We start from the raw sequence: 17,172 nt of genomic DNA, 5'->3' as shown, positions 1-17,172 counted from the left end.
TTACTTCTTCCTCCTATTTGAAAATTATTTTAGTGTCTTTCTTCCCCAGCAGAATGTAAACTCCTTCAGAGCAGGGATCATGTCTTCTAACTCTGTTCTACCCTTCTGAATGCTTAATATAGTATTGTGCACATTTTAATAATGATGGTAATAATAATAACAACAACACTTTAAAGCACATATTTTGTGTCAAAAACTGGCCTAAGAACTCAGGTAGATACAAGTAGACTAGGTTTGACACAGTCCCTGTCCCACATAGGGCTTACAGTCTAATGTGAGTCCAATTATTATGCACTCAATCACTACTAATGATGGATTGATTGAGAACAAAAGAAAACAGATGGTGAGCCCGTTGTTGGTTATGGACCGTCTCTATATGTTGCCAACTTGTACTTCCCAAGCGCTTAATACAATGCTCTGCACACAGTAAGTGCTCAATAAATCCGATTGAATGAATGAATGAATGAACAGGAAAAAGGAAGAAAATGAGAGAATAAACAGAGGAAGAGAAAGCAAAGGAGAGAGATTAAGAGTTCATTAAATCATGTTGGATGATGATGATGATGGAGATTGCAAGGAATGAGAATAGATTTTCACTCTAAAGAGGATGGAGGTGGCTAGAAACCTTTAGTGATGGTTAGGATCTACCCTCAAAACATCATGAAAATCCTCCCTTTCCTCACCTTTCAGACTGCTTCTGAGTTGGACCAAGCGCTTATCCTATCCCACCTTGGCTACCACAGCAGTCTCCTCATATCCCACCTGGGCTACTGCAGCAGCCTTCTCGTTGACCTCCCTGCTTCCTATCTCTCCCCACTCCAGCCCATATTTCACTCCGTTGCCCAGATCATTTTTCTAAAATAATGTTTACTCCGCATCTTCCTACTCCTCAAGACCCTCCAGTGGTTGACAATCCACCTCCACATCAAACAGAAACCCCTCACCATGGGCTTTAAATGTTCAATCAGCTCACTCCCTCCTATTTTAGTTCACTGATCTACTACAGCCCAGTCCACACATTCCATTCCTCTAACCCCAGCTTGCTCAGTGTGACCCAATCTTGTCTATTTCACTACTGTCCCCTTTCCCACATCCTCTCCCTGTCCATACACTAATTTATATTAATGTCTCTCTCCCTTTCTAGACTGTGAGCTCATTGTGGCTCTTTCCCCTGCTCTTAAAACCGCTTTCTTCCATGGTATTTGAGATCAACTTTTTTTCTTTTTTTGTCTCAGCGCTGTTGAAAGGGGCAGGCAATTTTCCCTCTAGGGAGTTAATATTTCTGTTCCTTGCCTTTGTTTGTCTGTTGGTAGACACAGTCCTACCAATTCTATTGTATTGTACTCTCCCAAGTGCTCTACACACCATAAGTACTCAACAGATATGATAGATTGATATATGCCAGACCTCCCCTTTCCCCGTCTTTAAAGCCATATTAACATGCTTCCCAAGCGCTTAGTACAGTGCTCTGCACACACTAAGTGCTCAATAAATACGATTGAATGAATGAATCACACCTCCTCCAAGAGGCCATCCCTGATTGAGTCCTCTTTTCCCTGACTCCCTTGCCCTTGTGTCATCTAGGCACTTAGATCTGATATTTATCCCCTCAGCCCAGCAGCACCTATGTATTTATTTATGTTAATTTATGTTTCTCCTCTAAAACAGAAAACTCATGGAGAGCAGGGAATGTATGTACCATTTCTGTTGTGCTCTTCCAAGTGCTTAGTATAGTAGTGCTTTCCACATAGTGAGTGCTCAATAAATAGCATTGATTGATTGATTAGGCAAGTAGGAATCACAGGGGGTTGGAAACATGTAAGACTGATCTTCTAAAGAGCCTGGAGGGAAAAAGCAAATTGGTTGAGGATGGGTTATATGGTGCTGAAATGTGGAGTACATTTTGATAACTAGAAGCCTTTTGACTTAGAATTAGACTATAATAAACATTCCTTCACTCAATAGTATTTGTTGAGCGCTTACTGTGTGCAGAGCACTGTACTAAATGCTTGGGAAGTACAAGTCAGCAGCATGGAGTAGTGGATAGAGCATGGGCCTGGGTTCTAATCCCAGTTCCACCACTTGTCTGCTGTGTGACCTTGAGTAAGTCTCTTTACTTTTCTGTGTCTCAGTTACCTCATCTATAAAAAGGGGTTTGAGACTGTGAGCCCCACGTGGAACAGGAATTGTGTCTAACCCGATTTTCTTGTATCCACCCCAGCTTAGCACAGTGCCTGACATGAAGTAAGCACTTAACAAACACCATTATTATTATTATTACTGACATCCCTTCCCATTAGTCTAACACTGCCTTCACCTTCACATTCAATAAAACACCCCTTCAAAGCCCTATTAGCTTCATAACACTTCCAAGAGGCCTTCCCTGGCTAAAATAACCCCTCATTTCCCTCACTTATTTGTCCTCCCCTCTGCATTGCCTATACATTTAGGACTTTAATAATAATAGTAATAATAATAATGGTGATGGCATTTATTAAGTGCTTACTATGTGCAAAGCACTGTTCTAAGTGCTGGGGAGGTTACAGGGTGATCAGGTTGTCCCACGTGGGGCTCACAGTCTTAATCCCCATTTTACAGATGAGGTAACTGAGGCCCAGAGAAGTTAAGCGACTTGCCCAAAGTCACACAGCTGACAATTGGCGGAGCCGGGATTTGAACCCATGACCTCTGACTCCAAAGCCCGGGCTCTTTCCACTGAGCCATGCTGCTTCTCCAGACTTTACCCCTTAAACTCTGATATACACCCTACCCACCACACTTACACTCTTCCCCTTCCCGTGCCTGTAATTTATTTTAAAATCTGTCTCTCCAACTAGACTGTAAGCTCCGAGAGAACAGGGAACATATCCACCAACTCCAATGTATTGTACTCTCAATGGAAAGAGCCCGGGCTTGGGAGTCAGGGGTCAGGGGTTCAAATCCCGGCTCTGCCAGCTGTCAGCTGTGTGACCTTGGGCAAGTCACTTGACTTCTCTGGGCCTCACTCATCTGTAAAATGGGGATTAAGACTTTGAGCGCCACGTGGGACAACCTGATCACCTTGTATCCTCCCCAGCACTTAGAACAGGGCTTTTGCACATAGTAAGCACTTAACAAATGTCATCTTCATCATCATCATTATTATTATTATTATTATTATTATTATTATTATTATTACTCTCCAAAGTGATTAGCAATATTCTACACAGAATAATCCCATAATAAATACTATTGATTAATGGATTGATTGATGGGTTCTAGTACAAGCAATGCCATTAACCTGTAGTGTGACCTCAGTAAAGTCCCTCTGCTAATTGCTTGCTGCGTGACCTTGGGCAAGTCACTTTACTTCTCTGTGCCAGTTTTCTCATTGTGCAATTTGGACTGTGAACCCCATTTGGACACAGTCCCAGGTTGGGCCCAGGGACTCTGGAGAACCCGATAAAACTTGTATCTACCCCAGGGCTTAGAAGAGTGTTTGAGACACGTTAAGTTCTTAACAAATACCATAAATAAACTATCTATATCTCATGTCCCCATCTGTGAAATGGAAATTTTAATACCCGTTTCTCTCTACATCATAGGGCTATGATGAAGAAACAATGAGATCATCGATGTGAAAGCACTTAGGAGAAAGTGGAAAGCATTAGATAAATTCAAGGGATTATTACTGAAAAAGGATCCTTCCCTTCAATCGTCCCTGCATCCATTATGTTAATACTTCACTTCTTCGCTTCATTCTCTTACGGGTTCCTATTTCCTAGCTCTGGTCTTTGGAGATATTACACTTGTAAAATGCCTTTTCCTTCTTAACATCCCTACTGCACAAGGAGTGTGGATGATTTTTCTTTCCCCTGCTTCTTAAAACCGCTTTTTTCCATGGTATTTGAGATCAACTTTTTTCTTTTTTTTGTCTCAGCACTGTTGAAAGGGACACGCAACCTTCCCTCTAGGGAGTTAACATTTCTGTTCCTTGCCTTTGTTTTTCTTTGTCTTGCAGTCTCTGCCTTGAGGCTCTGGGCATTCTTTCAAATGTAAATCTGGGTTCAGAGGAGGCTCTTCTGACGGGGGGCAGGTGCGGGAGAGCGTTGTTTACTGTTGGCTTCACTTGGGAGGACTCTGTAGGCTCACCTAGATTCATTCACTCATTCATTCAATCGTATTTATTATTAATAATAACAATAATGGCATTTATTAAGCGCTTACTATGTGCAAAGCACTGTTCTAAGCGCTGGGGAGGCTACCAGGTGATCAGGTTGTCCCATGGGGAGCTCACAGTTTTCATCCCCATTTTACAGATAAAAGAACTGAGGCATAGAGAAGTTAAGTAACTTGCCCAAAGTCACACAGCTTGCTTACTGTATGCTGAGCATTGTACTAAGCGCTGGGGAAGCTACAATAAGGCAGTAAAGAGAGACAATCCCTGCCCACACCGGGCTTACAGTCTAGAGGAGGGTGGGGACCGCTTGTGCTACGCAGCCTCACTGATTAATAATAATAATCATAATAATAATGGTAACTGTGGTATTCAAGTATTTACTCTGTGCCAAACACTGTACTAAGTGGTGGGGTAGATTCAACATAATCAGGACTCCCAGGGGGCTCACATTCTAAGTAGGAGGGAGCACAGGTATGGCATCGCCATTTTGTAGATAAGGGAACTGAGGCACAGAGAAGTTAAGTGACTTCTCCAAGGTCACACAGCAGACTAGTGGCTGAGTCAGGATTAGAACCCAGGTCCTCTGATTCCCAGGCCCATGCTCTATATACTAGGTCACACTGGTTCTCTGATATTGTGCTTGCCTCTCCCCACGTGGCTCAGAGGAAAAGAGCCCAGGCTTTGGAGTCAGAGGTTGTGGGTTCAAATTGCGGCTCTGCCAATTCATTCATTCATTCAATCGTATTTATTGAGCGCTTACTGTGTGCAGAGCCAGGATTTGAGCACTGTACTAAGCGCTTGGGAAGTACAAGTTGGCAACATATAGAGACAGTCCCTACCCAACAGCGGGCTCACAGCCAATTGTCAGCTGTGTGACTTTGGGCAAGTCACTTCACTTCTCTGTGCCTCAGTTCCCTCATCTGTAAAATGGGGGTGAAGACTGTGAGATCCCATGGGACAACCTGATCACCTTGTAACCTCCCCAGCGCTTAGAACAGTGCTTTGCACATAGTAGGCGCTTAATAAATGCCACCATTGTTATTATTATTAAATGTCGTTCACCTTGCTGACCCTAAAATGCTTAAGCCATATTCCTGTCAGAATCTATGCTAATGCTATTGATTCATCACCCACTGGGAGATAGTAGTGTGGCACAGTATATACAGCATGGGCGTTAAAAGATCATGGGTTCGAATCCCAGTTCCACTACTAGTCTGCTGTGTGGCCGTGGGCAAGACAAGCAGTGTGGCTCAGTGGAAAGAACACTGGTTTGGGAGTCAGAGGTCGTGGGTTCTAATTCCGGCTCCATACATAGTCAGCTGTGTGACTTTGGGCAAGTCACAACTTCTCTGGGCCTCAGATCACCTTGTATCTCCCCCAGCACTTAGAACAGTGCTTAGCACATAATAAGCACTTAACAAATGCCATCACTATTATTATTATTGTTATCATTTCATTTCTCTGTGCCTCAGTTACCTCATCTGGAAAATGGGGTTTCAGACTGTGAGCCCTGTGAGGGACAGGGACTATGGCAAACCCAATTTGCTTGTATCCACCCCAGCACTTAGTACAGTGTCTGGCAAATAGTAAGCACTTAATAAATACCCTAATTGTTATTAATTATTGTACTCCCCCAAGAGTTTAGTACAGTGGTTTGCACACAGTAATAATATGATTGAACACATGAATTATAGTATGTTTACATACTATAGTACAGTATTATTATTATTATAGAGAAAAAGTTTAAAACACAATCCCTATCAAGATGCTTCCAATGAATAAGAAGCACACATCAATGAATGTTCAATAATCAAATGAATATTCTTTGCACAACATTCTCAGTCTCATCATTGCTGTGCAAACCTCTCAGGGTTGGAGATGTGAGATAGGGATGTGAGAAGAAGCATGACCCGGGAGTCCTCTTACTCTGCCACTAATCTCAGCTCTGCCACTTGTCTGCTGTGTGACCTTGGGCAAGTCACTTAACCTCTCTGTGCCTTAGTAACCTCATCTGCAAAATAGGGGTTAAAGTTGTGAGCATCACTGGGGACCTGGGCTGCGTTCAACTTGATTAACTTGTATGGACTCCAGTGCTTAGTACAGTGTATGGCACATAGTAGGTACTTAACAAATACTATTTTTTTAAAAAAGGTGTTTCTCAGTGGAAATAGAAAGGGTATAGGGTCTCCTAAAGGTCCTTACCGTGGGATAATCCTGGAAAGACAAAAGTAGTAATGATAATAACAATAATAATGTTTTCTCAGGTCTTACTAAGTGTCAAACAGTGTTCTAATGACTGGGATAAATCCAATTTAATCAGGTCGGACACTGTCCCTGACCCATGTGGGACTCAAAGTCTAAGTGAAAGCTTCCTACTCTCTTCCCAATGCTGCTTTCACACTATTATACCTTCTTCATCCCTCTCTTTCCCTTCCCTGAGTCCAATAATATCCACTTCTGCCACCCACTCTAGTTAGTAGCGTGGCTTAGTGGGAAGAGCCTGGGCTTTGGAGTCAGAGGTCATGGGTTCAAATCCCGACTCTACCACTTGTCTGCTGTGTGACTTTGGGCATGTCATTTAACTTCTCTGTGCCTCAGTTCCCTCACCTGGAAAATGGGGATGAAGACTGGGAGCCCCAAGTGGGACAACCTGATCACCTTGTAACCTCTCCAGTGCTTAGACCAGTGCTTTGCACATAGTAAGCACTTAATAAATGCCATTATTATTATTATTATTTACCAATGCCTCTACCCAGCTCCCCAGACTCCATGTCCAACCGACACCTCAAACGTAACATGTCCCAAACTGAACTCATCTTCCGGCCCAAACATTATCCTTGATTCCTCTCTCTCATTCGACCCACTCAGTCAGTGTCAACAAATTCTGTGGGTTCCACATTCACATCGCTAAAATCGGCCCTTTCCCCTCCTTCCAAACTGCTATTACATTGCTTCAAGCACTTACCCTAACCTGCCTCGATGACTGTATCAGCCTCCTTAATGACATCCCTGCAACCTGTGTCTCCCAACTCCAGTTCACAAGTCAATCAGCTGCCCAGATCATTTTTCTACAGAAATGTTCAATCCATGTTTTGCTGCTCCTCAAGAACCTCCAGTGGTTCCCCCATCCACTCTCCCCACCTTTAAATCTTTGTTAAAATCGCATCTCCTCCAAAAGGACTTCCCTAGCTCAGCCCTCTTTTCCCTCACTCCCTTTCCCCTCTGGGTCTCCCTTACACTTAAATTTGCATCCTTAATTTACCCCACCCTCAGCCCCACAACATTAACATACACACCCATAATTCATTTTAATGTCTGTTTCCTCTCTAGACTGTAAGCTCCTGGTGGGCAGAGAATACGTCTCCCACCTCTGTTATATTTTACTCTCCCAAGTGCTTAGTACAGTGCTTTACATCTCCATCTGGATGTCAGCCCGCCACCTAAAGCTCAACATGTCGAAGACTGAGCTCCTTGTCTTCCCTCCCAAACCTTGTCCTCTCCCTGACTTTCCCATCTCTGTTGACGGCACTACCATCCTTCCCGTCTCACAAGCCCGCAACCTTGGTGTCATCCTCGACTCCGCTCTCTCATTCACCCCTCACATCCAAGCCGTCACCAAAACCTGCCGGTCTCAGCTCCGCAACATTGCCAAGATCCGCCCTTTCCTCTCCATCCAAACCGCTACCCTGCTAATTCAAGCTCTCATCCTATCCCGTCTGGACTACTGCACTAGCCTTCTCTCTGATCTCCCATCCTCGTGTCTCTCTCCACTTCAATCCATACTTCATGCTGCTGCCCAGATTATCTTTGTCCAGAAACGCTCTGGACATATTACTCCCCTCCTCAAAAACCTCCAATGGCTACCGATCAATCTGCGCATCAGGCAGAAACTCCTCACCCTGGGCTTCAAGGCTCTCCATCACCTCGCCCCCTCCTACCTCACCTCCCTTCTCTCCTTCTACTGCCCAGCCCGCACCCTCCGCTCCTCCACCACTAATCTCCTCACTGTACCTCGCTCTCGCCTGTCCCGCCATCGACCCCCGGCCCACGTCATCCCCCGGGCCTGGAATGCCCTCCCTCTGCCCATCCGCCAAGCTAGCTCTCTTCCTCCCTTCAAGGCCCTGCTGAGAGCTCACCTCCTCCAGGAGGCCTTCCCAGACTGAGCCCCTTCTTTCCTGTCCCCCTCGTCCCCCTCTCCATCCCCCCATCTTACCTCCTTCCCTTCCCCACAGCACCTGTATATATGTATATATGGTTGTACATATTTATTACTCTATTTATTTATTTATTTATTTATTTTACTTGTACATTTCTAGCCTACTTATTTTATTTTGTTGGTATGTTTGGTTCTGTTCTCTGTCTCCCCCTTTTAGACTGTGAGCCCACTGTTGGGCAGGGACTGTCTCTATGTGATGCCAATTTGTACTTCCCAAGCGCTTAGTACAGTGCTCTGCACATAGTAAGCGCTCAATAAATACGATTGATTGATTGATTGATTGATTTACACACAGCACTCAAAAATATGAGTGATTGATTAGGCAGAACAGCTGGGATTGAAACCCCATTTTCTTGTACTTGTACTTCCCAAGAGCTTCGTATAGTGCTCTGCACACAGTAAGCGCTCGATAAATAGGATTGAATGAATGAATTTTACAGTTGAGGTAACTGAGGAACAGAGAAGTTAAACGACTTGCCAAAGATCACACAGTAGGCAAGTAGAAGAGTCAGGATTAGACTTCAGTTGCTTTAACTCCTAGGCCTGGGCTCTTTCCACTAAGCCATGCTGCTTTCATAATAAAGGTAAAAATATTCTGTGTCCACCCCCACAAATACCATTTGACAGTCCATTTTTCAGAACCTCCTCCCCTTCACACCCACCCTAATATCTACACCGTCTGAATTGTTCTTAGGCCTTAGATCTTGATCAATCAATCTTGAGCAATTGAAATCCTATGCTCTCATAAAACCCTCTGCCAAATATGGCCTGCAGAATGAGGAGGGGGTGGGGAAAGGAGGAAGTCAGAGAAACAGACAGTAATTTTAGACGACTTCTTTCCCAGGGAAACCAGGCTAAGAGGGGATTGTTAACAGCCCTGCTGAGCAGTGAGGATCTTTGCTTTTAGTAGTGCGGTTGAAGAAACTATGAACTGTCAGAATCTACTTTTGTCTAGTTAGATGGATAAAGGCTTGAGTCAACTCTTTTGGGATTTGAATGTGTGTTTTCCCCAAGCCTAGGTATCTTCTACCTGATGCTTAGATCACTAAACTATGGCCTCTAGGCATATTCCATTGCCTAAGTGTTCTTACAGTTCTAGAGATTTTCCTGATATTAATCTTAATTTTTTCCATCTGTGGCAGCTTAGAGCTACCATTTCTTTATCCTTTGTTCTGTCATTATTGAGTAGAGAGCCTAGTAGATCCCTATCCTTCAATTCCTTCCAGGAACCATCTGGACTCTCTACATCTTCTCTGGCTGAACTCCTTTATTCCCAGCTCTGCCACTTGCCTGCTGTGTGGCCTTGGGCAAGTCATTGAACTTTTCTAGTCCTCGATTTCCTCATCTGTAAAATGGGGATTTAATTCCGGTTTTCCTTTGTACTTAGACTGTGAGCCTTTTATGAGACCCACGTGGGACAACCTGATTTCCTTGGATCTACCCCAGCACTTAGAACAGTGCTTGGCACATAGTAAACGCTTAAAAAATAACATAATTATTATTATCCTCTGCCGCTAACCTCCTCACTGTACCTCGTTCTCACCTGTCCCACCGTCAACCCTCGGCCCATGTCTTTCCCCCGGCCTGGAATGCCTTCCCTCTGCACATCCGCCAAGCTAGCTCTCTTCCTCCCTTTAAAACCCTACTGAGAGCTCACCTCCTCCAGGAGGTCTTCCCAGACTGAGCCCCCTTTTTCCTCTCCTTCTCCCCATCCCCCCCGCCCTACCTCCTTCCCCTCCCCACAGCACCTGTATATATGTTTGTACAGATTTATTACTCTATTTATTTTACCCATACATATTTACTGTTCTATTTCTTTTGTTAATGATGTGTATATAGCTTTAATTCTATTTGTTCTGACAATTTTGACACCTGTCTAAATGTTTTGTTTTGTTGTCTGTCTCCCCCTTCTACACTGTGAGCCCGTTGTTGGGTGGGGACCATCTCTATATGTTGCCAACTTGTACTTCCCAAGCGCTTATTACAGTGCTGTGCACACAGTAAGCGCTCAATAAATATGATTGAATGAATGAATGAATTATTATTATTATTATGGGAGTAGGGGCAGTGCCTGACCTGATTACCATGTAACAACACAGGTGCTTATTACAGTGCTTAAGAAGTATTTCCTTTCAGTCTTTTAAGACACTAAGACCCTTGTAGGTGGGGAATGTGTCTAACAACTCTGTTATATTACATTATTAGTGGTCTTTATTAATGGCATTTCTTAATAATAATAATAATAATGACATTTATTAAGCACTTACTATGTGCAAAGCACTGTTCTGAGCGCTGGGGAGGTTGCAAGGTGATCAGGTTGTCCCACGGGAGGCTCACAGTCTTAATCCCCATTTTCCAGATGAGGTAACTGAGGCACAGAGAAGTGAAGTGACTTGCCCAAAGTCACACAGCTGTCAACTGGCGGAGCCAGGATTTGAACCTATGACCTCTGACTCCAAAGCCCGGGCTCTTTCCAGTGAGCCAGTCACTTGCTATGTTCCAGGCACTGTACTAAGCACTGCGGTAGGTACAAGATAATCAGACTGGACACAGTCCAGGTTCCACATGGGGCTCGCATTTTTAATCCCCATTTTACAGAGGAAGTAACTGAGGAACAAAGAAGTTAAATGACTTGATCAAGGTCACACAGAAGACAAGTGGTGGGGCCAGGATTAGAACCCTGGTTCTCTTACTCCTCCACGCTGCTCTCCCAAGTGCTTAGAGCAGTGCTCTGCACACTGTTAACCACTCAACAACTACCATTGATTGATTGATTGCATGGCACGTAGTAAATGCTTAGGAAACACAACAGCTATTATTATCACCTCCATTCACGTCTCACTCTGTTTTTTTAATGGTATTTGTTAAGTTCTAGCTATATGTCAAGCACTGTTCAAGGACTCTGTACCATAACATTATAGCTGCGAACCCACCAAGAGGTCTCCCCCTCCCTAAGGGAGGCTCTACTCCTGTAGCCAGGACCAGATTTATGACAGAGAAACAGTTCATGCCCTCACCTCTGTGATTGCCTGCTTTTCTTCACCTCTCTCCTCCAAGTCTTTCAGTTCCCAGTGCTTCAATATTCCAGGCACATTACCTGGAAGCAGTGAGAAGCAGCACCGCATAGCGGATAGCACGCAACCCTGGGAGTCAGAGGACCTGGATTCTAATCCCAGCTCTGCCACTTGTCTGCTGTGTGACCTTGGGCAACTCATTTTGCTTCTCTGAGCCGCAGTTTCCTTATCTTTAAGCCCTGTAGGGAACAGGAACTGTAGCCATCTACCTCAGTGCTTAGAACAGCGCTTGGCACATTGTAAGCGCTAAACAATTGCTAACGTTACGTTACCAGTATTACACGCAGTGCTCTGGTCACCCAGTGAAATAATACCAGGCTGACATGCTTCTTTCTCGGCCAGTGGGCTTCTCTTTATTTTCTTCATGAGGCTTCTCCAACCTCATGAGGTGAAGTTATCCATTAGTAATTGTAAGCAGTTAAAGTGTCTTCCAGGATTGTGCAAGGTAGCTGAATCCAGAAGAGACGTGAGGGTGCAGATTAAGGAATTAGGTAAGTAAAAATGATTTGCCCTGCCTCAGAGGGATATTGTGACAAAGAAAGGATTTGCTTAGGCTTTGTGGAGGACCATAGGGGTCTAGTGGAAAGAGCAAAGCCTGGGAGTCAGAGAACCTGGGTTCTAATAACTGCTCCACCTCCTGTCTGCTGTGTGATCTTGGGCAAATTCCTTCTCTTCTCTGTGCCTCAGTTTCCTCATCAGTAAAATGGGGATTAAATCTTCCTCCTTCTCCCTGCTCTCCCTGTTGCCTGTTCTTCCTCCTATTTAGTTTAGGAATCCCACGCGGGACAGGGATTATATCCAACCTGATTAACTTGTATCAAGCTCAGTGCTTAATATAGTACTTGGCACATAGTAAGCACATAACAAATTCTATTAAAAAAAGTTTATTAGCAGTATATCATGTTATTGGAGCCCACTATATGCAACCCCCTACGACAGTTAGGGATACGATCTCTACAGCTTCACCATCTTTGAATCAGATGCAAGTTGGCAACTTGTTTAGTAGCTCTGGTGAAAGACTGATGGTGGAGAAGATAGAAGCAATTTCTAAGACAGGGTTTGAGGTTTACCTATGGATTTGATTTGTCCAGGAAAAATTTGCTCTCTATGACTTCTGACAGGAATTGAGCACCTAAACACATAGACCTGTCCTGAGAGAGCAAGAGTTTAGATCAGGGCAGACCGTTGCCTTCACAAGTGTCCTGGGATTCTGAGCAGAATGAAGAAAGAGGGGTTTTGTTTGTTTGTTTGTTTATGGCATTTGTTAAGCGCTTACTATTTGCCAAACACTATACTAAGTGCCAGAATAACTATAAGATATTTATTCTTATTTATTTATTTATTTATTTACATGTTTATTCTATTTATTTGATTCTGTTAATATGTTTTGTTTTGTTCTCTGTCTCCCCCTTCTAGACTTTGAGGTCACTCTTGGGTGGGGACTGTCTTTATATGTTGCCAACTTGTACTTCCCAAGCGCTTAGTACAGTGCTCTGCACACAGTAAGCGCTCAATAAATACGATTGAATGAATGAATGAATAAGATAATAATAATAATAATAATAATGACATTTATTAAGCGATTACTATGTGCAAAGCACTGTTCTAAGTGCTGGAGTGTTCTAAGTTCCATATCCCACATGGGGTTTACAGTATTAATTCCTATTCCAGTAGAAATGATAATTGCAGTATTGTGGTATTTGGTAAGTGCTTTCTTTGTGCTGAACAATGTACTAAGCACTGAGATAGATATAAGAATCAGGTCCCACATGGGGTTCACAGTCTAAGTGGGAGGGAGAACTGGCATTGAATTCCCATTTTACTGATGAGGTTACTGAGGCACAGATAAGTTATGTGGAGGAGCCGATATTAGAACCCAGGTCCTTTGGCTCCCAGGCCCAAGCTCTTTCCACTAGGCCACTTTTGTGACTATACAGGTTGTGCTACGTGAGTTAGAGGCCTAAGGGTCTTTTTTAGCACACTGGAGTGGTCTAGGTCCCAACAACAAATGGTCTCCCCACCCCTGCCTTCTAGCTGAGAGGGTAGAGAAAGGGCAGGTTTTGAGAAAATGGCAGAGGGAGCATGTGGATTTTCTTCACTCTTCAAAATACCCATCTTTCCTGGGCAGGTTCGCCTTGCTTTAAGAAAGTGAGGAAGAGAGTAGGGAGCAGAGGAAGTAGAGAGTGTTCAGAGAGAGCATTCATGAGAAGCAGCAGGGCGTAGCGAATACAGCACAGGCCTGGGATTCAGAAGGTCATGGGTTCTAATCCTGGCTCCCTCACTAGTTTGCTATGTGACCTTGCGCAAGTCATTTCACTTCTCTGGGCTTCAGTTACCTCATCTGTAAAATGAGGATTAAGATTGTGAGCCCCATGTGGGACAGGGGCTCTATCCAACCTGATTTGGTTGTATCCTCCCCACCGTCTAGTACATTGCCAGGCACAAAGTAAGTCCTTAACAAATACCACAGTTATTATTATTATTAACTTCTCTATGCCCCAGAAATGGGGATTAAATCTACCTCCTTCCAATTTAGACTGTGCACCTCATGTGGGACAGGGACCTTGTCCAACCTGATAAACTTGTATCTACCCCAGGCTTAGAACAGTGCTTGACATCTAGTAAGTGCTTAACAAAATGCCATTTTAAAAAAAAATGAGGTTCATCCTGAACCTTAAGTGTTTGGTTCAGTGACCAATCTGCCTCGATAAACTTACAGAAGCAACGTGGCTCAGTGGAAAGAGGTCGTGGGTTCTAATCCTGGCTCTGCCACTTGTCTGCTATGTGACTTTTGGCAAGTCACTTCACTTCTCTGTGCCTCAGTTACCTCATCTGTAAAATGAGGATTAAGACTGTGAGCCCCATGTGGGACAACCTGATCACCTTGTACTCCAGTGCTTCACACATAGTAAGCGCTTAATAATAATCATAACTATGGTACTTGTTAAGCACAAAGCACTGTTCTAAGTGCTCGGGGAGATACAAGGTAATCTGATTGTCCCATGTGGGGCTCACAGTCTTAATCCCCATTTTACAGACGAGGTAATTGGGGCACAGAGAAGTTAAGTGACTTGCCCAAAGTCACACAGTTGACAAGCAGTGGGGCTGGGATTAGAACCAATGATCCCTGACTCCCAAGCCCGTGCTCTTTTCTATTATGATTATTATTATTATTATTATACCCTGGATATTGGATCAAGACAAAAGCCTTGCTGAAAACAGGCTGCAAACTGCTCAAATTGATGAGCCTCTTCACAATTCTCACCCCAGCAGGGCAATTTAATCAAGAATTCCAAGCTTGTCAGCAGTAACTACCCTTCCAGAGTTTCACTCCTCTTATCTCCGACCATAAGGGAAATTCTACTGTTCTCCTGTCAGCCCGATTGCCTCTAGCCAGATTTAAGAGACGGCAGTGGAGTGCAATGAAGATGAACATTCCTGGGACAGGTGAGATTATCTCACTGAAGGTTACCGTATTCTACATAAATCGAATATATATATATATATCCAGATACCCACACACGAACGTCTGGTATATCTATAGAACAAGGCATATCGGAGGGCCTCGGGTCTATTTAATCACAATGCCTTATTGTGTATGTCAGCAGGGTGAGGCATGGTGCACTGTGAAAATGGAAATGTTTATAATAGCTCCAGGAAAGAAAAATGGGCTATTTTAGGACGTAGGGTTATTTGAGAGAGAAGGGTATGATCGGGGAGTTATACCACTTGGAGAGGAATCACCATTTTAGAACCTTTATCTCTAGCACTAGGGACTTTTGTGATCCACATCCACATCTTTGATGATGTTTAAGGGGTCCACTGAGCAAGAGCTGATGACTTGGAAAGTAGCTCGTTGTTCTTCTCTTTAGGTCCAGGTAGCTGAGGGACCTCTGAAGGCCAAGTGAAGGCATCGATTTTACAGAACTTCTGGGCTTTACACACATCCATGGGCTGGCGTGCAGTACTTTCCATCTTAGGTAAGAGCCCACCCACGGGAAGCTGAGCACAGTGAAAGATTTCTGTCAGTCACGTGAGAAACAGGGTGGCCTAGTGGAAAGTGCATGGGCTTGGCAATCAGAGGATCTGGTTTCTATTCCCAGTTGCCTGCTGTGTGGCTTTGGGCAAGTCACTTAACTTCTCTGTGCCTCAGCTACCTCATCTGTTGAAGAGGGATTAAATCCTCCTCCTTCCAATTTAGACTGTGAGCCCTATGTAGGACAGGGACTGTGTCTAACCCAACTACCCCAGCTGTTAGTACAGTGCCTGGCACCTAGTAAGCACTTAACAAATACCGTAAAAAATGAAATGGTGGTCAGTGAATTCTGTTACCACTGCAGAACATTGTCCCACACTGCTCTTATATGGAAATGGATTTGAAAATCGATTCGAGGAGCTCATTATGTGGCATTTAATAATAATTGTGATTTTCTTAAGAGCTTACTGCATTCCAGGCACTGTGCTAAGCACTGGGGTGGATACAAGCAAATCAGGTTGGACACAGTCTCTGTCCCACATGGGGCTCATGGTCTTAAACCTCATTTTACAGATGAGGTAAGTGAGGCATAAAGAAATGAAGTGACTTGCCCAAGGTCACACAGCAGACAAGTGGTGGAGACGGGATTAGAACCCACAACCTTCTTACTCCCAGGCCCAGGCTCTATCCCCTAAGACATGCTGCTTCTCATGAGGCTGACAGAGTAAGGAGAGCATGTGGCACCATATTTCTGACCAAACTGGGACCCTACAGGACAATTTTAGAGCTTAATTTGTCCACGGATGGTAACCTTAGGAGGAGCAGAAGTTGCCCATGTTTTCTCCTCTGGCCTGGAATGCCCTCCTTCTTCGTGTCCTACGGACCACCACTCTCCTCATCTTCAAAGCCCTACTAAAATCACATCACCTCCAAGACGTCTTTCCTGACTAAGCCCTCATTTCTTTGACCTTTCCTCCCCTCTGCCTCACCTATGCACTTGGGTCTATAGCCTTCAAGCACCTGAGTCTCACCTTCACTCAGGCCCACAACATTTATGTACATATCACTATACTCTGCCAATTTCCCTATCTGTAATTTATTTTAGGTCGGCGGTGAGATAGATGAAATTGAGGTATAGTGTCTAAGTTGACATTAGTGGAGCAAAGTGTGTGGGCTGGATTATAGTAAGAGAGTAGTGAGGTGAGGTAGAAGGGGGCAAGGTGATTTAATGCCGATGGTAAAATAAATTATATTATAAATATCATTACAGTCTACCACTTTCCCTAATTGTAATTTATTTTAAACTCCTTGAGGGAGGGGATTGGGTCTATCAGCTCCATTTTATTGTATTTCTAAGGTCTCAGTACAGCACTCTGCACCCAATCAGTGTTCAATAAATGTTATTGATTGATTGGTTGATTGATTAAATTAGGAAGAATGAAGAAAACGGTGAGGTACATCTCGAAGTGGAAGACTTTAGACAGTACACCATCCTTCCTGCCTCACAAGCCCATCACCTTGGCATAATCCTCATTCATTCATTCATTCAATCGTATTTATTGAGTGCTTTCCGTGTGCAGAGCATGATACTAAGCATCTGGAAAGTACAATTCAGCAATAAAGAGAGACAGTCCATGCCCATACCAGGATTACAGTCTAAAAGGGGGGAGACAGACATTGAAACAAGTAAGCAGGCATCAATATAAATACACAGAATTATAGATAGATGTGTATCAAAATGAGTAAA

Source organism: Tachyglossus aculeatus, chromosome 5 (assembly GCF_015852505.1).
Source record: "Tachyglossus aculeatus isolate mTacAcu1 chromosome 5, mTacAcu1.pri, whole genome shotgun sequence".
Lineage (NCBI taxonomy): Eukaryota > Metazoa > Chordata > Mammalia > Monotremata > Tachyglossidae > Tachyglossus > Tachyglossus aculeatus.
Note: the sequence above shows the minus strand (reverse complement) of the source record.